The sequence below is a fragment of the Chelonia mydas genome, chromosome 2 (genome assembly GCF_015237465.2).
Source record: "Chelonia mydas isolate rCheMyd1 chromosome 2, rCheMyd1.pri.v2, whole genome shotgun sequence".
NCBI lineage: Eukaryota > Metazoa > Chordata > Testudines > Cheloniidae > Chelonia > Chelonia mydas.
Genome location: NC_057850.1, coordinates 230,741,793 through 230,759,161, shown reverse-complemented (window position 1 = coordinate 230,759,161; position 17,369 = coordinate 230,741,793). Strand labels below are relative to the sequence as shown.

General features: G+C 42.9%; 1 long non-coding RNA gene across 1 annotated transcript in view; it reads right to left on the bottom strand.

Annotated features, from left to right (window-relative positions):
* Window positions 1-853: 853 nt before the first annotated feature.
* Window positions 854-17,369, bottom strand: part of LOC119565524 — a 73,045-nt gene continuing 56,529 nt past the window's right edge. Inside the window, exons 3-5 of the long non-coding RNA XR_005224194.2 lie at window positions 3,442-3,477; window positions 2,941-3,078; window positions 854-1,436 (exon numbers count right to left, since the gene is read on the bottom strand). This is a non-coding gene — a long non-coding RNA (uncharacterized LOC119565524). The remainder of the gene's footprint in view (window positions 1,437-2,940; window positions 3,079-3,441; window positions 3,478-17,369) is intronic.

Genomic DNA, 17,369 nt, shown 5'->3' with positions numbered 1-17,369 from the left:
GCCCAATTTGTAAAAACTGTTTCCGGTTTCGCTTTGGGTGGGTGAAGAACCCATTTGTACTTTTCTGAATACTGGGTTGCAAAGTATTGTACTGAACAGCACAATTCACTGCTGGACTGAACCCATAACGTCAACCTTTTGAGACATGTTTAAGGTGTGGGATTTTCCCAGTTATGGAGAGAAATGACATCACCTTGTGCCTGAATAACTATTTAATGCCTCAACAGCCTGGCACAGTTAACTCATCTTTAGAAACCCATTACCACACGCAGTTAAATGTTTTTAAAATGTTTATGAGGGTTTCCTGTGTGGGTGGGTGTGTTGCAGCCACTGTGTTCAGTAACTTAAAATGGTCACTAGTGCCAAGTACATTTCACAGTTGTTAGAAACCACTAATTCCCCGGTCTGCTTGAAAATGCTAAAGGTTTTGGGGATGGATGGGGGCAGGTTGTACAGGGTACTGACAGATGCTGTGTGATTGCTGGTATGTTCCCTTTTTTGTTGTTGGCTTTGGTTTTTCATTTTCAACACATTCAACAAAGGCATTAAGACAGACATTGATCAACCCTATGCAAGGCACCTGCTATGTTGAAAAGCATCTATAACATACACTTCACTTTCCCCAGCCCTGCTCTGTATCCCTGGGACTTCAGATATTTTTTAATTTTGTGGGAGACTCAGAAATATTTCCATAGTCATAGCACCAGAATTTTATACATCATTTGTTTACACAAGGTAGGAAGCTTGAGGTCCATTCCCAAATCAAAAAACACCCTCAGTTCATCATACTCAGGAAGGAGGTGCCAGACACAACTGAACAAAACGTAACATTTAATAAAGATTTTAAGGAAGTATTCTCAAAACAGAACATATTTTTTTAAAATTAACGGCTCACAACCAAGAATAGCACCCACAGTTTAATCTTTGCACCTGTCTCCCATCAGAAGGGGTGAATGATAAGAGATAATGACTCACAGTGAAAATAAGGGACATCTCTTCTGAGGGGCTTTAGGGGCAAGTACATGGTGGCATTCGGGAATTCCTGCAGGCCCAGCATTGTTCTCCTGGGTGGTCATTGGAACAGGACCTACAGGCTCAGCAGCACCCTGGGTGGCAACCAGAGAAGGCACCAGCAATGGCAGCTGATGGGCTGGTTCTGGGGCCTCAGCAGCAGACAGATGCTGCAGTCTGTCAGCCACCAGTCCTCGAAGCCTCTCCATTAGGGAACGTTCCTGTTCCCTAGGGCGTGGCTCACCTCCATCTCCAGAGGTCTCTTCTCCTGCTGAAGACACTGCTCCTCCCTTGCTTTAAGGAACTCAAATTGCTCCTGGCTTCTCCTGTCCATCCCTATCCCCTTCTCCGTCTACCCCTGCACTCTCTGGGGTGCTGCTCCTGCCCTCTTGGGGGCATGGTTTCCCTCTCAGGAGCACAAGGCCCTGCAAATTCAAAAACAAAAAGAAAATTATATTTTTGGCCTTTGGAGCAAGCTGAGAAATTCCCCCCCCCACCCCCATAACTTTGCTGCTGAAGGCCACGATTTTGATACTTCTGAGCATTCCAGGAAAGTAACTGTCTCAACATCCTTGCTTCACATAAATATGCTGCCACCCCATGAGGCACGAGCAGAGTCACTTATTGGGGATAAACATTTAGTAGTGTTTGTAACCATTGGAAATGTTCATTCTTTCTGAAGAGGTAGCAGAGAAGTGGGGAAATTCCTTTCCAGAGCTATATTACATGTGTACAATTTCTTCCTTTAAGGCTGGCCAACATCTGGAGAAAACAGCAATTTTCAAAGTACCAGAATGGAAAAGAGAAGTGGCTTTCCTGTCCTCCCAAGGAGATCCAGCAATCTACACCAGAGAGATGTTTTTGCTAATAGTCACACCTCCGCTGAATGGAGGGTTTTGGTCAGGTATGCAGGTGGACCAAGCAGATTTCCACTGCTGGTGAACCTCAAGAACCAGCAGGAGTTTTTGCTTCAACAGAAGTCTGCTGAAATTATGCTTGCAGGATTGGGAGGAAATCTGAACGGAAATTGACAACATTCTCAGCTAGGATGCGGAGATTTCATGCAACAGGAGATGTGAACCACGAACCACACACACATACCCCAGCTGTAGCTGAAAATCCTGGCCCTGTGCCTGCCTAATGATGGTGAAATGGGCAGGGAAAGAAAGAGACACACTGCAACTTCATTAAGTTTCCTGAAGATCAAACTCAGCACCACAACCCCTCACCTCAGACAACTGGAAAGGGACATAGCACTGTTCTTCTACGACCATGGGCATGGAACATCCCTTTCTCCCCTCCCCCCCCCCATCCCACTTTATGCAGCATGGCTCTCTGTAGGGAGAAGGCAGAGACCAGGAACAGAGACTTGGAGTCTGCAAACTTCCAAGGAAGAAAAGAGTGTTTCCACTAACTTTTCCTTGCACAACCAACCATACATTCTCTACAGCTGTGTTCCTTCCCCCTAGGGAGACCTCAATACACACACACACACACACCCCTCAGCCCTCGCTGCCTGACAGGTGGCTGAGAACTGCAGGCACAGGGGCATACTGATTATTACTTTTTAAAAGTATTTGAAAAATTAGCTTTAGAAGTCAAGGCACAGGCACTAATTGTGGTTCTTCAAAATCAATAAAATCACTGATTTATAACTCTGCCTTGCTTGAGGCCAATTTTGGGGTGGAGCAGGGCAGGAGCTGAATGGAGGGAAAAAGCTTGAGAAGTTTGGTAAGCAGATGGAGCATGATAATGGCATGGCTACAGCACTGCAGTTCACACACAGACACAGAGCAATGCATGACATGTTTTCCAGAGAGGAACAATAAGTGCACATTACTTCAAATGCCCTTGAAATTAAAATTGGGAATTTAGTACCAGTGCAAGAGAGATATTGGTGGGAAGCTAGGGGGAGCCACTCTAACTTACCAGCCGGGGGTTCTGGTTCCTGCACCATATCAAAGTCTTCCTCAGGTTCATCATCAAAGTCTTCTTCAAGTTGTACTTCTGGGTAGACACACAATCACCTCTTCCTTGTTTCAAGCAATTAGAATACCCAGGACAGACCTGACATTAGAATAATGGTCTTGTGTCATTTTAGTGTAGATGTGGGATGCATAAATGTCCCACATTGGCGATCAAGTGGTATTATGGCGTCATGCCATTAACAGATACACTATTATATATGTTGTCCCTGGCAAAACTCAGAACTTTAGAAGGGAAAACCTCCCTGCCCAAGTTTCTTGTAGTGGGGAGGGACACCAAAGGAGTTTCACCCTATCCTGTTGACCTATTCCCTTCCCTCAAGACCAAGTGATGACAATTAAAGTCCCACTCACCACCATGTCATCAAATTGGATAGTACTTTATTCTCCCAGATAGTTCACCCACCACTAAGATGAAGAAGCGCTAACCCTTTTCCGTGTTTACCTTGTGACTGAAGATCCACTGAAATTTGCACCAAACCTAGTGAAGACAAAGACGGTGCTTAGAGGCTACCCTGAAATGACACCATGTTCTGTGTTCATTCATACAAATCAGCAGTATAGTATTGTCTCTAACAGATTTAGTAAATTTATGGCTATTACCATTTTATATTCAAGCTCTAAACAACATGTCTATGAGTAAATTAAAAACAAACAAACAAGGCCACCGATTCAGCAAGGTACTTTAACACATGCCTAACTAAGCATATAAGTAGTTCTATTAATTTTAGTGGGACTTCTTACATGCTTAGGATGAGCTGCTCAGCCCTGCTCCAGCCCCTGTAAACCATGTAAAAAGGCCGTCACAGCATAAGGTGGATCAAAAACCCTAGTTCCACCGTGAGCAGATTCTTGTGGTGCAAGCACTGCAGAAGACAGCTGCAGGCTGGCCTTCCGAGGACTCCTTCACAAGCTCCTTAACAGAATCATAGAATCATAGAATATCAGGGTTGGAAGGGACCTCAGGAGGTCATCTAGTCCAACCCCCTGCTCAAAGCAGGACCAATCCCCAATCAAATCATCCCAGCCAAGGCTTTGTCAAGCCTGACCTTAAAAACTTCCAAGGAAGGAGATTCTACCACCTCCCTAGGTAACGCATTCCAGTGTTTCACCACCCTCTTAGTGAAAAAGTTTTTCCTAATATCCAACCTAAACCTCCCCCACTGCAACTTGAGACCATTACTCCTTGTCCTGTCCTCTTCTACCACTGAGAATAGTCTAGAACCATCCTCTCTGGAACCACCTCTCAGGTAGTTGAAAGCAGCTATCAAATCCCCCCTCATTCTTCTCTTCCGCAGACTAAACAATCCCAGTTCCCTCAGCCTCTCCTCATAAGTCATGTGTTCCAGACCCCTAATCATTTTTGTTGCCCTTCGCTGGACTCTCTCCAATTTATCCACGTCCTTCTTGTAGTGTGGGGCCCAAAACTGGACACAGTACTCCAGATGAGGCCTCACCAATGTCGAATAGAGGGGAACGATCACGTCCCTCGATCTGCTCGCTATGCCCCTACTTATACAGCCCAAAATGCCATTGGCCTTCTTGGCAACAAGGGCACACTGCTGACTCATATCCAGCTTCTCGTCCACTGTCACCCCTAGGTCCTTTTCCGCAGAACTGCTGCCTAGCCATTTGGTCCCTAGTCTGTAGCTGTGCATTGGGTTCTTCCGTCCTAAGTGCAGGACCCTGCACTTATCCTTATTGAACCGCATCAGGTTTCTTTTGGCCCAATCCTCCAATTTGTCTAGGTCCCTCTGTATCCTATCCCTGCCCTCCAGCGTATCTACCACTTCTCCCAGTTTAGTATCATCTGCAAATTTGCTGAGAGTGCAATCCACACCATCCTCCAGATCATTTATGAAGATATTGAACAAAACCGGCCCCAGGACCGACCCCTGGGGCACTCCACTTGACACCGGCTGCCAACTAGACATGGAGCCATTGATCACTACCCATTGAGCCCGACAATCTAGCCAACTTTCTACCCACCTTATAGTGCATTCATCCAGCCCATACTTCTTTAACTTGCTGACAAGAATACTGTGGGAGACCGTGTCAAAAGCTTTGCTGAAGTCAAGAAACAATTCATCCACTGCTTTCCCTTCATCCACAGAATCAGTAATCTCATCATAGAAGGCTATTAGATTAGTCAGGCATGACCTTCCCTTGGTGAATCCATGCTGACTGTTCCTGATCACTTTCCTCTCGTGTAAGTGCTTCAGGATTGATTCCTTGAGGACCTGCTCCATGATTTTTCCGGGGACTGAGGTGAGGCTGACTGGCCTGTAGTTCCCAGGATCCTCCTTCTTCCCTTTTTTAAAGATTGGCACTACATTAGCCTTTTTCCAGTCATCCGGGACTTCCCCCGTTCGCCACGAGTTTTCAAAGATAATGGCCAAGGGCTCTGCAATCACAGCCGCCAATTCCTTTAGCACTCTCGGATGCAACTCGTCCGGCCCCATAGACTTGTGCACGTCCAGCTTTTCTAAATAGTCCCTAACCACCTCTTTCTCCACAGAGGGCTGGCCATCTACTCCCCATGTTGCGATGCCCAGCGCAGCAGTCTGGGAGCTGTCCTTGTTAGTGAAGACAGAGGCAAAAAAAGCATTGAGCACATTAGCTTTTTCCACATCCTCTGTCACTAGGTTGCCTCCCTCATTCAGTAAGGGGCCCACACTTTCCTTGGCTTTCTTCTTGTTGCCAACATACCTGAAGAAACCCTTCTTGTTACTCTTGACATCTCTTGCTAGCTGCAGCTCCAGGTGCGATTTGGCCCTCCTGATTTCATTTCTACATGCCCGAGCAATATTTTTATACTCTTCCCTGGTCATATGTCCAACCTTCCACTTCTTGTAAGCTTCTTTTTTATGTTTAAGATCCACTAGGATTTCACCGTTAAGCCAAGCTGGTCGCCTGCCATATTTACTATTCTTTCGACTCATCGGGATGGTTTGTCCCTGTAACCTCAACAGGGATTCCTTGAAATACAGCCAGCTCTCCTGGACTCCTTTCCCCTTCATGTTAGTCCCCCAGGGGATCCTACCCATCCGCTCCCTGAGGGAGTCGAAGTCTGCTTTCCTGAAGTCCAGGGTCCGTATCCTGCTGCTTACCTTTCTTCCCTGCGTCAGGATCCTGAACTCAACCAACTCATGGTCACTGCCTCCCAGATTCCCGTCCACTTTTGCTTCCCCCACTAATTCTTCCCTGTTTGTGAGCAGCAGGTCAAGAAAAGCTCCCCCCCTAGTTGGCTCTTCTAGCACTTGCACCAGGAAATTGTCCCCTACGCTTTCCAAAAACTTCCTGGATTGTCTATGCACCGCTGTATTGCTCTCCCAGCAAATATCAGGAAAATTAAAGTCACCCATGAGAACCAGGGCGTGCGATCTAGTAGCTTCTATGAGTTGCCGGAAGAAAGCCTCATCCACCTCATCTCCCTGGTCCGGTGGTCTATAGCAGACTCCCACCACTACATCACTCTTATTGCTCACACTTCTAAACTTAATCCATAGACACTCAGGTTTTTCTGCAGTTTCATACCGGAGCTCTGAGCAGTCATACTGCTCCCTTACATACAGTGCTACTCCCCCACCTTTTCTGTCCTGCCTGTCCTTCCTGAACAGTTTATAACCATCCATGACAGTACTCCAGTCATGTGAGTTATCCCACCAAGTCTCTGTTATTCCAATGACATCATAATTCCTTGACATCACCAGGACCTCCAGTTCTCCCTGCTTGTTTCCAAGGCTTTGTGCATTTGTATACAAGCACTTGAGATAACCTGCTGATCGCCCCTCCTTCTCAGTATGAGGCAGGAGCCCGCCCCTCACAGACATTCCTGCCTGTGTTTCCTCCTGGTATCCCGCTTTCCCACTTACCTCAGGGCTTTGGTCTCCTTCCCCCGGTGAACCTAGTTTAAAGCCCTCCTCACTAGGTTAGCCAGCCTGCTCGCAAAGATGCTCTTCCCTCTCTTCGTAAGATGGAGCCCATCTCTGCCCAGCACTCCTCCTTCATGGAACACCATCCCATGGTCAAAGAATCCAAAGCCTTCTCTCCGACACCACCTGCGTAGCCATTCGTTGACTTCCACGATCCGACGGTCCCTGCCCCGTCCTTTTCCTTCCACGGGGAGGATGGACGAGAACACCACTTGCGCCTCAAACTCCTTTATCCTTCTTCCCAGAGCCACGTAGTCCGCAGTGATCCGCTCAAGGTCATTCTTGGCAGTATCATTGGTGCCCACGTGGAGAAGCAGGAAGGGGTAGCGATCCGAGGGCTTGATGAGTCTCGGCATAGGGGACATGCTGGGAGTGGGTGTTTTGGGGGCAGGGCAGCCTAAGGTTTTTAATAGATTTATGGGAAGAGATCAATAATATAAGACATTTCCGAATTTTTCTTGATGATTTGTCCTATTTCTTTGTAGCATTACTATTTGTTTATGTCTTAGGTATGTGAAATACAGAAGACAGGCCTCTTTTGTTTCCTTTGCTTTTTTATTGACAGCATCCACTGTATCTCGGGTGTTTTTAAGAACACAGTAAGACAACATATGTTACATGATACAACAATCTCTTTGGGGGGAAGGGGATTAGTTAACTGAGGTCAAGCAATATTTTTGAGGTAACAATTATGATATTATAAATAAACAAACAAAAAAAAAGACATGACTGGTCCCACATCAACTTTTAGTAACTCTTTACACATCTGCTGCTTTTCACTTTTATTATTCAGCAGTCCTTGATTTAAAGGATTGTTTTGTTCTTTTAACAAAAAAAAACAAAAAAGGGGGGGGGGGGGCAGGGAGGTTTGAGGTTGTGGCTGCTAATGTATTATTCTAGACAGAATATATAGGCCCAAAGAGTCACAGGTGTTAACATGGTCCTGTCACTATCCAACATTAAACAGTGTTAAACAAGGTTTGTGATATAGTATACAGAGAGCTCTCAGCCTGCTTAGCACCGTGACAAACATTAAACATCATTTTAACCTTTTATTAGAGATACAAAAAAGAAGGGGGAACAGTTAAAGCACTCTAAATGTAAAGTATGAAGTAAGGCTTTCATTTTAACAACATCTCTTGTTCCCTTTCCCTTTAGGCAGAAAGAGTCTTTAGAAAGGGAAAAAAACCCACCCCTTGTCTGGCAGTCTTTTAGAAGGTATCAATGATGGTAACAGCTGTTCTTTTGGGGGAAAAGAGATGAAGTTAATTGAGATGGGCTGGAGCTGTTGTTAAAGTCTGATCCTGTTTCCTAAAAGACAAAACAACACACACAAGAGAGGAGAGAAAAGAACAGCAAAGACAGAAAATGCAGCTTCTGTCTCTGGTGTTGACTTTCACTTGCACTCTCGCTGCTGGAAAAACACAGGCACAGCACGTGATCTTATCAGCCACTCCGAGATCTGGCAAACTTATACCAGTGTTAGCCTGTTTAGGGTATTGCATTTAGCTGCCTCTTCTGGTCACAGAATTACAGCGGCGTTGTAAAATGTGCAGTCTTGGCTGGCTAAGACAGATTCTTATTAGGCAGAAAGGAAAAGGAGCAAGATAAGAAATAACGTGGGGAAGGAAAAGGACACATCTGTGGAGGAGAGGGGAGAAAATCTCATCACTTTACATGTGACGTTTGGGATTTACCCAGAGCCAACGGAGGTGGCAGAGTCTTCTGGGCCCTCTCTCTGGCCCAGCTTGGCTAGGACTTCTCTCAGGATTAGGACAATGAAGACACACTGGTGTCACACTGAACCCCAGGCTCCCAGGAAGCGGTGGGGGTGTCAACCCTGATATGAAGCTCACTCTATTCCCTTCTTTCAGGCAGCAATTGTGCTCGCTTCCATCTGTCTGTATTTTTCCCCCAAGTCTCTCTGGGTTTTTTTAGGGACCCCCAAAAGGGAGTGATCAGTGGAATAGCCCATTCCCTCATTATTTTGTTCTTTCATTAAGACTAATTTCCAAAACACCAATATTGGTCCATTGATTTCCAGTCCCAACTTCTCTTGTTTACCAGGCACAGTCTTGACACAGGCCTTGAGATTTAGCAGTAGGCCTTCTATTTTAGACTAATTGAGTCTGTCTCCCTTTTGCACCTTTTCCCATCAACATTTGTTATGCAAGGCTATTGTGATGTTTTATGAACTTTCACTCACTTTTCACCCTTGAGCTCACAATTAAGGTAAATTTGTAGGCCCAATTATCACAACTATCAAGTCACTAAAAATCGGAGATAGAAAATAGTAAGTTCAGAAAAAATCTTGGAAAAGCCAGCTCACACAACAGAGACTTTGCAATTATTTAACCAAATAAATGTCATTTATCCAGAATTTACCAAGTTCTCAGCCAATCCATCCCCAAAATTGTTTGTGTTTATTAAAAGGAGAATGCACAAGAGTAGGAAAGGAAGACAAGGAATCTTTTCTATATAATAAATCTAATCCCACAGTATATTTATACCAGGTGATCTGTATGCCATGAGGGCATTGTTTTATAGGTAGTGGAGGTGTTTCCTGAGTTAAGGACTACAGGATTTAGCCCTGTAGGTGATGCTATATATAAAAACATGCACATCATATAAAATATTCATATTTGTAAAGATATAAACCAGTTAATACATGTATAACAGATTATCAAGTGTCCTCTTTCCAGTATATTAATTACTACTGGCTACTTTTAGCCAATAGGAGGACAGGATTTTCATAGCCCATGTTATAATGGGGGATAATCTTCTACATTTGGTTCTGGATCATTTACAGAGAATGAAAAGATGGGAGAGGGATTTGAATAAAAACTGATCTGGATGTGTGGGTCTTTAAACGGGAAAGGGGATATACATCCTCAATTTGTGCAGTTCATAAAGAAAATTTTTATAAATTACCATACAGATGGCTCCAGTTAAGATCCACCATATTTTTGCTACTAGGGAGGCACTCTGCTGGAGGGGTTGTGAGGAAAGGGGAACATACTTGCACATATGGTAGTTGCGTCCAGGAATTAGATGGTTTTGGAAGGGAATTATTAAAGAACTTCATTTTATGACAAAATTTAGCTTCCTAGAGGTCCCTGACCTACTTTCTGAATGCTCCAAAACAGGATCTACATTTTTAACAGGATGACAAATTAATTTCTTTTGTATTTTATCTTTTTTAAGATCTTTCTTTTTAGCAGCAACTTTGTATTGCACATTACTGAAAAAATGTGACTTCTCTTCCTATGGAATCTTGGTATAGTAAAATGTGGACCATCCTTATAATGGAAAAACTTTCACACCAAGTATGTACACAAGAGAAGAGCCAAAAATAGGTATTTAGAAATGTGATCACTCTTTCTAGCATACTCAGAGGAGGAGGACTCCCCAGCCATCAAGCCAGGGTCTTTAGCCAGGTTCTTTGAATGTTAATCTGATCCTGAATAAGTAATAAGTAAAGTATGATGTAGTATTGTAACACTTTATTGCCACATTACCTTAATAAAAAAAGTTTCAAAGAATAAGTTAATTAAATAGTTCCAAAGGGCAGCCACAAAGGAAACAGCCAAAAATCCTGTGCAGCATCACAGACCTGTCGCGATAAAAACCTGAGACGAACTGGGGAAAATAACTCCCTCAATTTCAGTACACTAAGCGACAATGACCAATCCGTACAGCAAAGTGTGTGAGTCACAGTATACATCAGTCTTACACCAAGAAAATGGAAGTAGAATAATGCGTTTATATTTAAAAAACAGGAATTTTTGCAGCTGTAATTAAGTTAGACTTATCTTCAATTTAATTTTCCTGTTCAACCTCCAGCAGCATTTTAACTGTAAACTGTCCTGAATAAATACACTGTCACAGGAAAATATGGTACTACTTTATGAATTAAGGGGTTATTTTTAAGAATGGGTATAAATGCTTCCATGTGTTGACATGTTCCTGCTAGTAGTTTACTATGTCCCACTGCTAACTCCAGTAGCTGAAGGGACTAGAAACAATTGGAAAAGAGAGCTCCATCTTTAACAAAGTATAGCACCAATTGAGTATCATACTGTTCTTTGTTTGCCTAGCCTGAGCAGGTGTTCTTTAGCAATTAACTTCAAGCATTTATAGCTGTGAAATGCAGGAATGACAGCATCAGACCAAAGCTGTCATCTTTCCAAAGAGCTCTAAAAGTTCAGACCACAAAATATTGGAACGGATCGGGTGCTGCTCATTGAAAATTTTCCAGTGATATTTGATAAAGCCAAGAAGCAGCTGGTGGAAAGAGGGAGGGAGGAAAAAGAAGAGGAGAAAATAGGAAGGTTAAAGGAGAATTTTGGGGGTGCAAGGCAGCGCTTCTTGCACCATAGAGATAGGTGAACTATCTCATCACAATGCAGCAATGGAATAAGGCAACCAATTATATTTAATGTATCCACGCTGCCATCATGCTGATCAGAGACAAGAGTTCCAAGTTGGGTTATATATATTGTACCCTGGAACTTTGCACCAAGCTCCCATTGACTAAAATGAGAGCTCCCTGCCTGGTGCAAATGTACAGCATTTCTCCATATCACTGAGGCTGCAGCTTCAAGAACAAGGAATCCAGAGACAGCACGAAGTCCAGGACTGTGCTTAACCCTTGCATGGGAGTATTACCACTCATCCCAAAAGTATTCTGAGCTTCAAACCTATGGGAGCTGCACAGCTGCACCCAAGAGACGATCTGATCCGAAGGAGATTACATCTTTTGTACCTGTAATTACACTCCCTAATCCCAATTCTCCGTAAAATCATGGTTGCCTTAAAAATCTTGAGGGTTTTTTAAAAAACAACATGAGACTTAATAAATTTTAGAGTGCTTTTCATTTGCCTTCTGGGTTTTGAGCTGTTAGGGTTCATGTAATCAAGTTTTTCTGTGAAGTCCTGAGGGCTATAAAGCTTACTTTTTAAAAAAAATGAAAGCTGAAATTTTGACACAATCACATGACTCCAGGAGCTGGGGCTTTAAGAAAAAACAGTAAATATCACAAGACTCATAAAAACAGAAAGTTGGAAACTGTAATCAGCAAGTACAAGGCTCCATTTTTTAGAGCTGTTAAGTTTCAGACAGAGGCCAAGATAAGTTGCTGTGGTTTACACTGATGCAGCAGGTCTACACCAGGGGTTTTCACCAGGGCAGCTTTATGGCTGCAGCTACACCGATGGCAACCCTTCCCACCACCACCCAGTATAGACAGGTCTCGCAGGATAGCTTTCAGAGTGAAAACCTGCACATAATCCCACTGATTTCTCACTACCCTTATAGCTCCTTTTCAAATACCTTGCAAAGCCTAGGAGCAAGCCTTGTGGCCTTTCTGAAACAGAAGAAGAACCCCATCTCTGTAATGGGAAGGGAAGTCTTACAGAGGAGATGCAGAGTCCCAGCTGCAGATTGTACCATGGATCTAGACCTACATTAGAGAAGAAACCTGCCAGGAGATTTCCCCCCGCCCCTTGCCTTTTAACACAGAAAGGGAACTAACAGTATATACTATAGAATTGAATTTGACCAGTGGAAACAAAAAGCAGCAACAGCAGTACGGCAAGAAATTTTAGAATTAACCTAACTGAGTCTTTGAATCTACCCCATTTCCTGTGACACATAGAGAGAAAGAAACTAACACCTAAGAAGCAGCATGACAGTTTTTAAGGCCATGAGGCCTCACACTTATACTACCAAATCCTCACCAGTGGCTGCTTTGTCCCCCTCCTCAATTATGATGCTCTGCTGCACTAAAACATCCCTATCAAAAATATGGAGGACCACCACTTCTCCTCTACCCTGTTCTCCCTCATTTCTTTTCCTTCCTCCCTGCTTCCCTCCCCAACTCATGTTTTTCATCATTATTCCCCTCTTCCTTTCTTAGTGTCCCCTTTTTATTTTGTTCCCTTGTTTCTGAATTTCTCTATGGTCTGGAAAAACTGAAGGCACACAGCCAGTTTTGCCTCCAGTATATATTGGTGGAGCCAAAAGCATGAAATGTAAATTTGCTTTAAAAGAAAAGAAGATTTCATTTAGTATCATGACTGTCTGGCATTTGAAAATACTCTCTTGAGACATATCCTGGAGATTCTGCAGAAGGGTTATATTTTATTCATTTGAAACTGCTATATGGTATATTTAATAATACCTTTTAAATACTTTGCAAAAGTAACACACATTAGCTCCTTTTCTGTAACTTGGAACTGGCACACAAAAATAACCTTTGCTCCAAAACAACTGACAGTAAAGTTTAGAGCCAAAGCTAGCATATTTTCTAAGCTCCATGTTAATTTCCTTTTGCTCATGTCAGCTTCTGTTTCAATATAAAATGAGTTTCTAGGACTTGAGGGTTTTTTTTTAAAACTCATATATCCAAAATCTTATATAATTTTGCATCTGAAACAAGGGGACTACAAGAAAAAGAAAAGGAACGTGTTTTAGGACTAGTAGGCTGCAATACATTTAGAGGTTAGTGAGCTGTTTCCTTGAGTAACAGCATAACAGGTAATATTCATACAATGGAATCATGTTTGTCTCAAAAAGGCACAAATTCCAGAATACACCATAACCAAGTTGTCAGGGTGATGCAGCTGGGCACTAGTTTTAGGCTAGTTACAAACGGTAGTCACATATAAGCTGGTGGAGTAGGGTGACCAGACAGCAAATGTGAAAAATCAGGATGGGGGTGGGTGGTAATAGGAGCCTATATAAGAAAAAGACCCCAAAATTGGGACTGTCCCTATAAAATCAGGACATCTGGTCACCCTGTCATGGAGCAACAACGTCTCCACCCCTGCCCGACCAAGTCTCTTCCCCTACTCAAGGTTTGACTCCTGAAGATTAGAGCGGTCCTGTACAACAACAAAATAGTTTCACATACCAGAAAAGCTTCATTGCTTGACGTACAACACACATGTGATCACTGGAGCGTTACCTCTTCAAAGGGCAGGATTCATCCTGCAAGGGCAGGTTCAGCTGGGGGAAGTGGGGGCAGGTCAGGGCAGTCCTGAGGGCTGCCTTGTCTTGCACTCAGCTGCCCATAGGCCTTGAGGCAGCCAGAATGCAGGACTGCTCTGGCCACATACCCTCAGACTCCCCCTGCGGCAGGACTGGTGCAAGGGCTTCAGAAAGTATTTTGTGACATGAGCATTCTGGGAGGCACAGTGTGGGGCTGGGAAGATGTATTAGCCAAAATGAGTCACAGGACAACCATGAACCAGGCCAACATACATTGCCCATTCTGACGACCACAGAGCTGCTTTTGTCTAGTTCCCGATACTCCCTCTGAGAGCCTGACTGGGCCTTCAGGCCTGCCTCATTATTCCACCCTGTACGCCTCCGTAGGCAAGGATAAAATAAGCAGGGCCATTTCACACAACAGTATATTGGAGATGGAACAATCTGGGCCTAAGTGACTTGCCTAAGACGACCTAGGACATCTGTAGTAGAGCAGGAGCTGAAGCCAGGCCTTCCACCATCTAGGCTAACAGTTCTATCCCTTGGCCTATTCTTCCTCTCAAAATCTCACCCTTTCCCTGACAAACTACTGAGCCATTATATATTGTTTGGAATTAGAAGTGTTTCCCCCTCTACTGATTCCTTTTGTTCCCAAATGTTCTGTTTGCTTCACACTTCCAGCATCTTTATTTGTGATCCTCCAAGCTGATTTTCTATCTATGGCAATCATCTAAGTGTGGATTTAAAAGACTAAGCTATAAATCCCATCATGGAAATATAAACAAAATTATATTGTCGGCTTAGATAGACCACTTGGAGAGACCATTTCTTGCATTTAATAGTTAAAGTTAATAATCTGACAAGTTTAGTTCTTTTTCCTCTTCAAGAACAAACGAATTCACAAGTCATAACTCAAGCAGAGCCTGATCTAGGGCTCACAGAAGTTAATGAAAAGATTCCCATTGACTTCAGTGGGTGTTGGATCAAGCCCTAACTGCCATCCTATGAGTAATATGCTAACTGTTCACTTAACTATTTACCATTCACGGTATGTAATTGCTCATCTAAGACACATGACATTGTCAGTGAAGTCCTGCCAACAGTTTAACAGGGCGCTTTTACCAAGGAGTGTGTGTTCTTGCAGAATGGGAGAGATAAGGAAAAACGAGGGAATTCATTAAGTTGTTTTCTCATGTAAACAAAAAATGCTTTTTATAAACATAACCAAGGAAGCAGGCTGCACCATTAGAAAAACAAGCAGATTAAAATGCACTTGGCTGGAAATGTTTATCCTTCGCCCCTTTCCCTCCGCCCCCCCCCCGAACAATGATGTACTGATAGCATCACACTGTATTCAATGTGTGCAATCTGAACAGTATGGGAGGGGGGTTGAAGATTTCTTTAGGGATATCTGGAAATATTCTCATCTAGGACTTTTCCAGAAAACAGCTGGCATTTGCTGCTTTCTTCTTTATTCCAAAGGGGAAAACATTGCTCTTTAAAGTATTTTGCTGAGCTGCAGGGTTAAAAGAACTCCAGAGAGCATGTGCCTCCATCACTGACAGGGAAATCATTCCTTTAAATCCAGTGGCTCCTTGGGAGCTGTTTGCTTTGTTTCCAAGCCAAATTAAATTAGAGAAAATTCCACATTTGGGGGGAAAAGGAGGAAACATTTCTCTGGCAAGTTTTTAGAAAGTGTCCGAAACTGCTCAGACATGGTGTTGCTCACTGATCTTCAGATCAATTATCTGATTCACGGCAGTCTGTGAAAATATAAGAACATTATTGTTAGTAGCAAATATATTAGTCAGATAGGGTGACCAGACATCCCAATATTATTGGGACCATCCTAATATTAGGGGCTTTGTCTTATAGACACAAATATACCCCTCCCCCCTCAAAAAAAAGTGTTCCGATTTTTCACACTTGCTATCTGGTCACCCTATGGCCAGAGTCCCTGGTCAAGCTCAGTATCCCTTTGTGCTACGGTATCTTTAAAATAACTATATTTCCTTAATCATATATATTTAGATTATGGAAATATCGATATTTAAAGTAAGTATACCTTTGTTACTATCTCATGTTTACAGATTTACATCACTATATTTTATTATAGTATTCTTGTGAGCAGGGCCGGCTCCAGGCACCAGCGTTCCAAGCAGGTGCTTAGGGCGTCAGTTCGAAAGGGGCGGCAGTTCCTCCGGCCGCGGCGGCAATTCGGCGGCAGCTTCTTCCGATTGCCGTCCACGGCGGCAGTTTTTTCCACTGGTTGGGGCGGCCAAAACTGTAAAGCCGGCCCTGCTTGTGAATATATTTCTCTTGTATAAGCTTCCTTGTTTATACAAAAATATTCTAGCAGCACAATTGGGCTCTGATCCTGATAGAGGGCCCTGGACCCTACAATAATGCACACATCCACAACCATATTTACGCACGACTCTCTCTATCCATACATATATGCGCGCACACACACACACACACACACTTTAGAAAGGTACCATCTCAGTTAATCTGAGCAGTTGCTTTTCCTTTGAAGCACTGGTTTTAAAGGGATGTGGTATCAGTAATCTTGACAAACATTTCAGTTTACCCACTGACATCCAGCGACTGTGCATACAAGTTTGCTTTTACTAACCTCAGAAATACAAGCAGAACAGAATTACAGTAGGTATACAAACAATGAGGTCACAAGGTTAATGTCTGACTAATACTAATGACTTTTTTTCAACCACTCACAAAACACGGTATCAGAAAGAATTCACTAACAACAAAGTAAAGATAAACAATGAAATGATCACAACCAACTCCTTTATACACCAGTCTCTGAAGCTGTATAAAAATTTAAATTACAAAATAAAAATATCCTAGTTTTATAATAGATGTAACTTTATTCCTTTCCTCTCCAATATATTTGCAATAAGCTGTTCCCAGGTGCCAATAAATATGTCAGAGAAACTTATTGGTTCATATATATTTGGAAGGAATAGAAACTGTTGCTTCAATAATCACTGTACGGAGAAAAAAATAATCTCCCGAAGAATCTATAAAACTGGGTTATTGAACTAATCAGAAAAAAAACCTCACACTCCCCACCCCAATTTGTATTACTTCTCTTGAGTTTAAAACAAAAACAAAACTTTCCTATAAGATCATGAATGCAGTTTCATTTGGACAAAAGTTAAGTTGCTTGCTTACAGTAATATTTCCAAACTGTAACAAAGCTAGTTTGGACCCTTTGGTTAACTTTCCAAGTGATATGAAATATAACAACTTTATTACTGCTAATAAAAATCTCCTGTCCAAAAAAAAAACCAACGTACTGAAAGGAGCCCTAGAGCTCAGTAAGCAAGTCCAAAATGTAGTGCGTGTGGTTTACAAAAGATACAAGTGCTGGCAGTAAATAGCTTCACATTTCTTCTCACAGATAAATGCAAACCCTTATCAGAA